Here is a 10,043-nt window from a genome sequence, read left to right on the forward strand (position 1 = left end):
TTTGTGTGTGGTTTCAGGTGTGTTTTTAAAATTACTCTTCAGTAAGGGGCACCTGGGTGGCTCAGTCGGTTACGCGGCCAACTTCGGCTCAGTTCATGATCTTACAGTTCATGAGTTTGAGCCCCATGTCGGGCTCTGTGCTGACAGCTCAGAGCCTGGAGCCTACTTCAGATTCTGTGTCTCCCTCTATCCCTGTCCCTCCCCAACTCACACTCTGTCTCTCTCTCAAAAGAAAAAAAATAAACATTAAAAAATTTTTAAAAAATTACTCTTCAGTAAGACATTTCTGGCGACCCTATAAAAAATCCACTCCACTTCGTCCTAGCAAACTTTACTTTTTTCATGATTATTTAATATATTCCACTTAGTACTCATCACTCTCAAACTACATAATTTCTTATTTCTTTTTTTTTCCTTTTTATTTTTCATCAATAAAATATAATTCCATATGGGTAAGAATTTTTGTCTGTTTTCTTTCACTGAGAATGTTCTCTAAACCTGGAATAATGTAGTACTTAATAACAAATCTTGTAGCTAATTGGTGTATGAAAAATATTTATCAAATAAATGAAGAATTAAATTTCTCTTTATTTTACTATTCTGCTGTGTTGTGGTTTCACAGTAAACACTGGGGGTCCAACAATCACACACACAAACACAAGATTTTCTTTTAATAGAAAAAATGACTAAGTGCAAGTAATTGCCTACAGCTAATTAAACTCCTTTAAGAACTTACCCAAATCCTCACACAATGGATCTCACTTTCTGTAAGTCCCAGTTTATTTAGATTTTGTATCTATCTATATAAAACTTATTGGCATATGAATTTTCTTTTGTAGTGGCCTTGTGTAGTTAAGACAATTTCCTTGGTACATAAGGGTTGTTTTTTCACCAGAGACTTTTCACCAAAGCTAAGACAAAAGTTAATTCCCTAGATATGCAGAAATCAATCAAGACAGATTATCTTTTAAGTCAGAAGTGAATAATTTAATTTGAAAAACTCTTTTTTTTTTCATCAGTGTCATAAACTCTGGATCTGGAGTTCTTTCTTATCCAGCAACAGAGCGGGATGCAGGATTAAAATGGGAGAGAGGCTAATGTCTGGGAGGAGACAAGAGCTCCATGTAAGGGTTCTTGTTCTGTTTCAATTAGGATCAGAAGGCTTACAAGAGTGATGGACATGCATAAAGAGACAATGAAACCATGAACATTAACTCATGGCTGTGGGGAAAACGGGGTTTCGAATATACGTGGTGTTAGGTTGTATTTGGGTCAATATAAAACAAAATCCTGGTGCCAGGTGGAAGGTTGTTTACAGCAAAGGTGAGGCACATCCTGTGTTTACTTAAACTGATCTAGGCGCAGGAAAGACAGAGCATGCTACCTCAAGGTCAACAAAGCACCTTTCTTATGCTAATTGGCTCATTTCTGGGCAACTTTGTCCTGCTGAGGGCTAAAGTTCTTCTTTTCTGTTTACCTCTTTTGATCCTTCCCTCCTGTGAAAGCAGCTTTCTGCTATTGTACTAAGTTGGGGGGCATTTCCACCCTGAATACTTAATCTTGTTTACCTCATCTTGAATATTTTCATCCTGAGATTTCCTATTCCTATACCTTTGTCCTATACTGGGGGCCTTTTCCCCTGTTCCCTAACCTTATTTACCTAATCTTGTCTACCCAAACTTGGGTATACACATCCTATGGCTTTCTAATTCTTTATGCCTTGTTAACCCATTGGTGCAAGCTCAGGGAATTCCCAAGCCCATTACCAAACACATCAGCAGAAAGAGACACTCGTTGCAAAGTTATGTACAGTTTTACAGAAATAAAAACATTGTATTTTGGTTGCTTCATGCCAATGGTTCGGTATATTTCTAACTCTATCTCACCGTTCTTTTTAATGAATAATGTCACTGTTTGCATGGCTTGCCTGCCAAACGCAGGGCAAGAATATAGTGGTCTACCCACATATTGGTTCCCTGAGTCTCAAATGCAGTGAAGCCTTGAGGCCCTTTTCCAGGTACCATGTACAGATCTGGCATGTGTGCCATAAGTAAAAAGAAGTGAAAATGTAATGGTCTGGATTTTTCCTCTGGGTTTATGCCAGCAAATAATCTCAATTTCTAGTACCTCTCAAATAATTTGACAACTAGCAGGGGATGAAATGAAACAAAATATAATACAAACCAAAATTTAAGTATTAATTAAAGCTATATGAAGCTTAACACAGGAAGGCTGAAGAATTACAAAGGAAGGTGCAATGACCTTAATTCCCATACATGCAAAGAACACTGACTGCAAACATTAATAATTCATTCATAGCTAATTGTGTGGGTATTTGACAGCCCTGGAGGGAAGTCCCAGTATGCTCACCAGATAGTTGTGTCACTTATAAATTAAGTATACCCAGAACTGAAAAAAGATGTGTCCTCGGAAAAAACAAAAAACAAAAAACAAAAAACAAAAAACTGTGGATATTGTACTCATGGTAGTTCCAGGCTTCATTAATCAGGCTTTATGAACACTCATCTGGGCTTAGGGTATTTGGCCACTTCCTTTCACATCCCATATCATCATGGGCACACTCCTTACACTCACTACTCTTTGTTGGGCTGACCACTTCTCTGACATGTGTCTTTAAATCATATTATCCTAATATTTCAGTATTGTCTTCAGGGCATTTGATCCACCAGTGCCATTTCTACTGTATTAACAAGTTATCACTCACCTAGTTTATGGTTCCAGAGGCTTCCTAGAAATTTAAAGCCACAGAATCTTTGAGCAAAGTATTTCCTTGTACAGTTTTTCATTTGATGCTCATCAGAGCCATGAAAGTTGGGAAAAACAAATATCTCCATTCTATTGTCACAGGTAAGAACGGTGAGACAAATTTTTCTTTTCTCTTCCCCATCATTCATCTTTCCAAGTGCAAGAATTGGTTAGGGATAGGCCCTGGAATTCAATCTCATTCAACCTCATTTCCACCATCTGCTCATTTTGGAATATTGAGCCCATGCTTAAAATCCCCAAGTTGATGTTTTCTTGTCTGCCAAGTATGATTAAAAAGAAAAAAATTACCTAGGGGCTGTTATGAATATCATGCAAAGTCATTCTTGCAAAGCCCTTCCAACGGGACCTGGAACAAAGTAAGTAATACATAAATGTTAGTAGACATTATTGGTATTTGCAGAACTTCTAACACATATCCTCCAATTTTAATGGTTTTTACTTCTACAACTGACCAAGTCATTTAATTAATCCCCTTCTCCCCATCAAATCTCTTTTAATTATGGCACTTTTATTTAGATGTGGTAATATGTCAAACCCTTGCTCCTCTCGAGCAGCTATTGTGTCACGTGAAGAATTTCCATGTCACGGATCTTATACATATTAGGTGGTTATTTAGTTTTTTTCTTAGGGCACTCATTTTCAAGTTCTTGAGACTCAAGTTATTCTTGATTTATACTACCCCAATTTACATACCATTTTTTTTTGCCCATAAAATAGTGAAATAATATTTAGGCTTAAAGTGAGATTTGAAAGAAAGAAGGTCAGAGATGAGAAGGAAAACAATCCAAACTGGGATATAATGAGTCAATCTGGGACAGCATGAGGAAGACGAGCGGGGATCATTAGATATAAGAGATGCACTAATTCAGTTTGGTGTAAACATTTAGACAGCTCTGATTCATGTCATACGAGGTATCAATTTGACAGTCAAACAAACGTTATCCAAACTGAATCCAATCACAGAGTCTTAAGAGATTTACCCATTCCTAATTAGTGGAAAAGTAGGAAAATAGCATGTCCCTAAAGCCCTCAGGAAAAAGCAGAAATGCAATTTCTTAATTGTCAACTGCCAAACTGCATCCATTACTTGTCAGTCACTGCAACATGGATAGCTGTGGTTACTAATTCGATTCTTTAATACAGTAGAAGAGAGGCAGTAAGTAAAAATATTTTCTCTCGCGGCTGTTACAATTCTACAGGTATCAGGAACAATTACCATGAATTCACTCACACGGCGCCACATTGAAAATTCATATCTGGGTCAGTGTTAACAAAGATTTTGTTTGTGATCTTGAATAGTATTACCAGAGGTGTTAGAACAATAAGAGTTTGCCAATGGAGGGAATTTGCCTACGTGTGACCTATTTGTGATCACGCACACTAAATCCGCATTCTGTACACCTAAGTGGAAACTTCCATGGAAACAATCCAATATAATTGTGCCTCTGGGGAAAATAAATTCTGATGTAAAGTTTTTTTTTTTTTTCTTTTTTAATGTTAGAGAAGAAACACATCCTTTCATTTTACTAAACTGAGGAACAATCCTGTTTCCAAAAAACAGAAAGCTGGAAGTTGTAGGCTTGCAGATAAAATATTTAAATCCGGGCTACTCTGAATCCGTATCTGTCAACTTCAGCTGCACATCCAAAGATACGTACTGGTTTCACTATATTTCCCTGATATGTTCTGACCCACTGACGTCATTGACAATCAGATCTCCACATTCCATCTGCACAGCCATCCTCTCTCTTACCACCAGCTCTCAATTCACGTAGAAAACTGGGTGTTAGGGGCACCTGGGTGGCTCAGTCCGCGGAAGCGCCCGACTTCGGCTCAGGTTATGATCTCGCGGTTTGTGAGTTCGAGCCCCGTGTTGGGCTCTGTGCTGACAGCTGGGAGCCTGGAGCCTGCTTGGGATTCTGTGTCTTTGTCTCTCTCTGCCCCTCCCCCACTTGTGCTCTGTCTCTATCAAAAATAAAATGTAAAAAAAAAAAATTAAAAAAAAAAAACTGGGTGTTATATGTAAGTGATGAACCAGTAAATTCTACTCCTGAAAACAAAATAATATGATCTGTCAACTAACTAGAATTTAAATAAAAACTTGAAACAAAAAAGTCAGTAAAAATAAAGATCTATCAGTATTTGACATATTGTAAAAAAAAGAAAAGAAAAGAAAACTGAAGTCATCAACTTACCATTTCTTCAATGTTTGGCCACCAAACTTAAGAATTTACTTAAATTTATTTTGTATCTAGATCTTTCTTATCATTTAAACATACTCATGTTACTACCATATTAAAAAAAAAAAAAAAAGAAAGAAAAGAAACCATAGTGAATTTCTCATGGTCCTAAAACTATGACTTCCTTGTTCTCCTTCCCTTCGTAGTTGGACTGTTATAACTGTCTATGTTAGCTATCTGTACTTTAATTTTTAATTTTCATTTACTCTTTAAACCATTGGCTTAAAGTCTGGTGCCTACACAACTAATTTTGCTTTGGCATGGTGGCTTGAAGTCATTATAGACCATTTTTCCAGCCAAACAAATATAAGTGATGAAAACTATAACACACACACACACACACACACCTCCAAATAATTCAAACAAAAATAGCCATTTAACATATCTGTAAATTGTCTTAAGGGCATACAGCAAATGGAGAAACAATTATTCAAGAAATCTCAGAAACAGCAAAAGTCTATAGCATTTGATCATAACTCACTCCTCTTTCCCTCAGGTCAATGACATGGAAGCTGTACTCTGGGAAACTTCAGCCGACAAATCAGGACTCTCTCTGCAGACTTCAGATTCTCCCTGGATAGGGCAGGTTGACAGGTTTTATCTTCTCCTTTTCCCCTGCTTTGATAGTCTTACAATTGGCAAAAATGGCAAATCTTCCCAAATTAATTCAGGCTTTCAATTCAATGCCTATTAAAATCCTAACTAGAGTTGTTGTTTTGTTTTTCAGAAACGAATAACTTATGCTAAAATTAATATAGCAATGAAAAAAACAAGAATAGCCAAATAAATCTTGAAAAGGAAGAACAAGGTTTGATAACTGTTTCTTAGTTTCAAAACTTACCACAAAGCTATAGTAATCAAGAAAATGCAGTACTGGTGGAAGGATAGTCATAGATAAATGGACAAAATTGAGAGTCCAGAAATAAACCTTTACATTTATGGTCAAGAGATTTCAACAAAGATAAGATGCCAAGACAATTTGATGGGGAAAATAATGGTGTTAGGTGTCCACATGCAAAAGAATAAAGTTGTATGCCTCCCTTACATGTAAGATAAAAAATAATTCAAGATGGATAACAGAGATAAACTTAAAAATAACAGCTATAGAACTCTTGGATGAAAACATAGGCATAAATCTTGATGTAGGCTAGTCAAAACCTACTTAGATATGCCAGCAAATAAACAAGACAAAAAAGAAAAATCAAACACCATTTAAAAATAAAAAAAACACACCTTTGTACTGTAAGTGATACCGTTACAAACACACAACACACACACACACACACATAATGAGAGAACATATTTTAAGCCTTATATCCAATAAAAGATCAGATTCAAAATATATTAAAACCCTTACAACTCAATAAAAAGATAAATAAACTTAAAAATAGATAAAGGATCTGGTTGTCAATTTTTTCAAAGAAGGCATACAAATGGCCAATCAGCATGTGAAAGAAAAAGCGCTTAACAGTGTTACCTATTAGGGATACAAAAATATAAACCACAATCAAACACCACTTCACACACACTAGAAGGTGTATAATCAGAAAGACTGGATAATAAGTGGACTGAAAGATATGGAGAAATTAGAATCCTCTGCATTCCTGGTGAGACTGTTAAATGGTGCCCCTATATTGGAAAACAGTTTGACAATTCCTGTAAATGTTAAACATAGAGTTGCTATAAAACCCAGTAATCGTATATTCTGATATATATCCAAGATAAATGAAAACATCGTCCACACAAAACTTGCACATTAATGTTCATAACAGCATTATCCATAATAGTCAAAATCGAAAACAACTCACATATTCGTTAACTGATGAATAAATGACCAAAAAAATATGGTAAATTATGACAATAGAATATAATTCAGAAATAAAAAGTCATGAAATACCGGTACATCCTACAACATGAATAAATATTGTAAATGTATATTCATATATATATGTCAAACATATATTGGAAATCTATATTCATACATATATCATATAAAATTGGTCAAAGGTTTTAAATATTTAGTGTGAAAATGACTTCAAGTCTTTGCCACTAAATGATACACTTGCATTTGTTTTGTGTAGCAATTTTTTGTATGATTATAACAATTTGGGTTTGTATAAAAGTCTGTATTTCAAAGTGAAGTATAACACATTACTTTATAGTTCATACAGTGTGTCTCATGATGTTTGGTTCTACAAATATCTTGTTACTCCTTTAAAAGTTCACATGAAGAATATAGCAATTTTTCTACATCTTGCAGAAGGGTATTTTGAGGCAAGGTAATTTAAATAATAATCTCCAGATGATATGTGATAATTAAATAGAATAGCTATTTATCCAGGGGCGCCTGGGTGGCTCAGTCGGTTGAGCGTCCAACTTTGGCTCAGGTCATGATCTCATAGTCTGTGAGTTCGAGCCCCGCGTCGGACTCTGTGCTGACAGCTCAGGGCCTGGAGCCTGCTTCAGATTCTGTGTCTCCCTCTCTCTCTCTCTGCCCCTCCCCTGCTCACACTCTGTCTCTCTCTCATAAATAAATAAAGTTAAAAAAAAAAAAAAGAATAGCTACTCATCCAGTGTTTTCTAATAATGTAATTGTAATTATTCTAAAAGAAAAAAGGCACTTTTATCTATAGTGAGAAAGATGAAGAGGATGATTAAGGTTATTAGTTAAATAAGGTAAAGGGAAATTTTTCTAAATTTTCTCAATTATTTGGCTGAAAGCTTTCTTTTTAATTCTAGACTCACACGAGTAAGATTACCTTACTTCTCTTTCACTTTGCCTGTGTATATTTGACCTCAAGAGTGTGAAGTTTTATCCCTATTAGAAGCATCCAGATGGTTGTTGTACATTTTACCTTGCCAAACCATTTTATTCATATAAATAAATAATTCAGATTCATAAATTAGGGCATTTTAAACCTCATATTTATTTTCCTTAGTGGATACTTTAACAATTATTTGAGTTAATCCTCAAAAAATTCTTCAGTATAGATTTGGATGCTAATCATTCATCAAAAGAGACTGAAATTAAGCTTTTGTAAAACCAAAGCAAAGCAAAACAAAACAAACCCACATACCTATATTCAGGAGAGAAAAGATTTTCCACTGTGTAGTTCTAGTTAGCAAACGGTAAGTAGTATGGACTTTTTTAGAAGCGGTCAGAATGCAAATTTCGCATGCCTAAGTGTGAGCAACACTTTTATTTATGAAAACTAACCAATAAAAATTCTCTGGATTTTTTTGTGAGGCTGAAAAGAGCTCAGCTTTCTATTATAATTTGGTATTTACTCAAGATTTCAGGTTTTCTCGTAAGGTCATTGAAAACTAATGACTACATATGGGTAGAAACAATTGAGATTTTTTTTCTTTTTTTGTGAAGGATATAGACCCAAACTATCTACCAGGGAGACAGAAAACAAAACAAAACAAAACAAAGGACAAGGTTTTATGTCTGGATTATCCAGATTTATCACCTACTTTGAAAAATGTTCTCTCTTACTCTTCACTCAGCTTCAAGAAAGATAGTTCTTTAAAAACGTGGTTTAAAAAAAGATGAATTTCAAATTTACATTCTCCTTCAGCTATCGCATTACTAAAAGAAATAAATCTTCAAAGTGCAAAAGAACTGCATCGATGCTTTCAGCACTAAATTATTACCTTCAAGGTTTCGATTCAAATCATATAGACATTGGCAGAATCTACTGTAGGTGGGCTTTCTATTGAATATGCAAAAAACATTGTTTTACATGTTGCCTTGTTCCACTGACTCTGTAACAGTTGTAGTTTCTAAGATATGTCATCATGTTCATTCCATATTTAAGAAGGTGTAGAGAAAAAAATTAAATGTACGTCAAAACAGCATATTCTATACTCATATGTAGAATATTTGAGGAATTGCCTTCATGGAAACCAACTATAAGAGCCTTAAAGCTTTACAGTGACAGACTGGGTAGGCCACACAGCCAGTGTAGAATTGGATTCAGTGTGATTATTTCTGGGCAATAATTCAGAGCAAATAACATCAAGAAGGCTTGCGTAAATCCAGATGGAAAAAGTGGATTTAAATCAAACTAATAGGTTGCAAAACATATGAAATATGCTTTGTTCTGTGCCTTGGAGACACATGGCCAAATCCATATTCAAAAAGTAAAAACAAACCAGAGTGATTTGAGGAATAAATTACTTGTCATCGTGATCTTTAAAAATGCCAGAATTTAATGCAAAAATATAATCCTAACATTTATTGCAGCAAAAATAAATGTCAACATATTAGACTTAACTGGCAAAGCCTTGTGGTAGCATTTCTACGGAGTGAAAGGAACATGACAAGCTGTATTTCACATTTATTAGAATGAGATTTGGTCTTCTTTATCATAAGCAGTAGATTTAAACACTTTATTTTAATTTACTTCATGGTATTGAGGAAAACATTGACTCAGATAAGAAAAAAAAAAACTGCCATATAATTCTCGTTCACTGAAACAATCCATCAGTCTCAGAAGCTAAATATGTACTATGACAACACCAAACCTTTAGAGTTAGAAAGGAAGAATCAAATACAAATGGCTGTGATATATTCAGGTCCCAGGCAGCCTATGTGCATGGGAAATTCTGTGTGGATGCGTAGTCATACATAATATATACAAGATCTTTTTTTTTTTTATCATCCCTTCTTATTGTTTGCAGAGCTTGCAATGAATAGCATCCAGGCCAAAGAATTCCCTTAATCTATCTTACTAAAATAGATTTTTATTAATATAAGTTGTAACTTTTCCAGGTAGGAAATACATATTTGATATTTGAGTGCCATTTCCAAAACAAGGTTTTTGGGCTTCTCCATATCGGATATTTTATAATCCACTCAAATAACAGTCCCCATATTCTCAATGGATGGAATATTCAAAAGTTCAGATACTATAGGCAAATGGCAAACATACGTTCTCTAGACTTGATAAGGATCAAGCAATGTTTATCATAGTAAAGACAAAATGTATAGAGTGCACTATATAAACCAAT

This window comes from Leopardus geoffroyi, chromosome B1 (genome assembly GCF_018350155.1).
Source record: "Leopardus geoffroyi isolate Oge1 chromosome B1, O.geoffroyi_Oge1_pat1.0, whole genome shotgun sequence".
Taxonomy (NCBI): Eukaryota; Metazoa; Chordata; class Mammalia; order Carnivora; family Felidae; genus Leopardus; species Leopardus geoffroyi.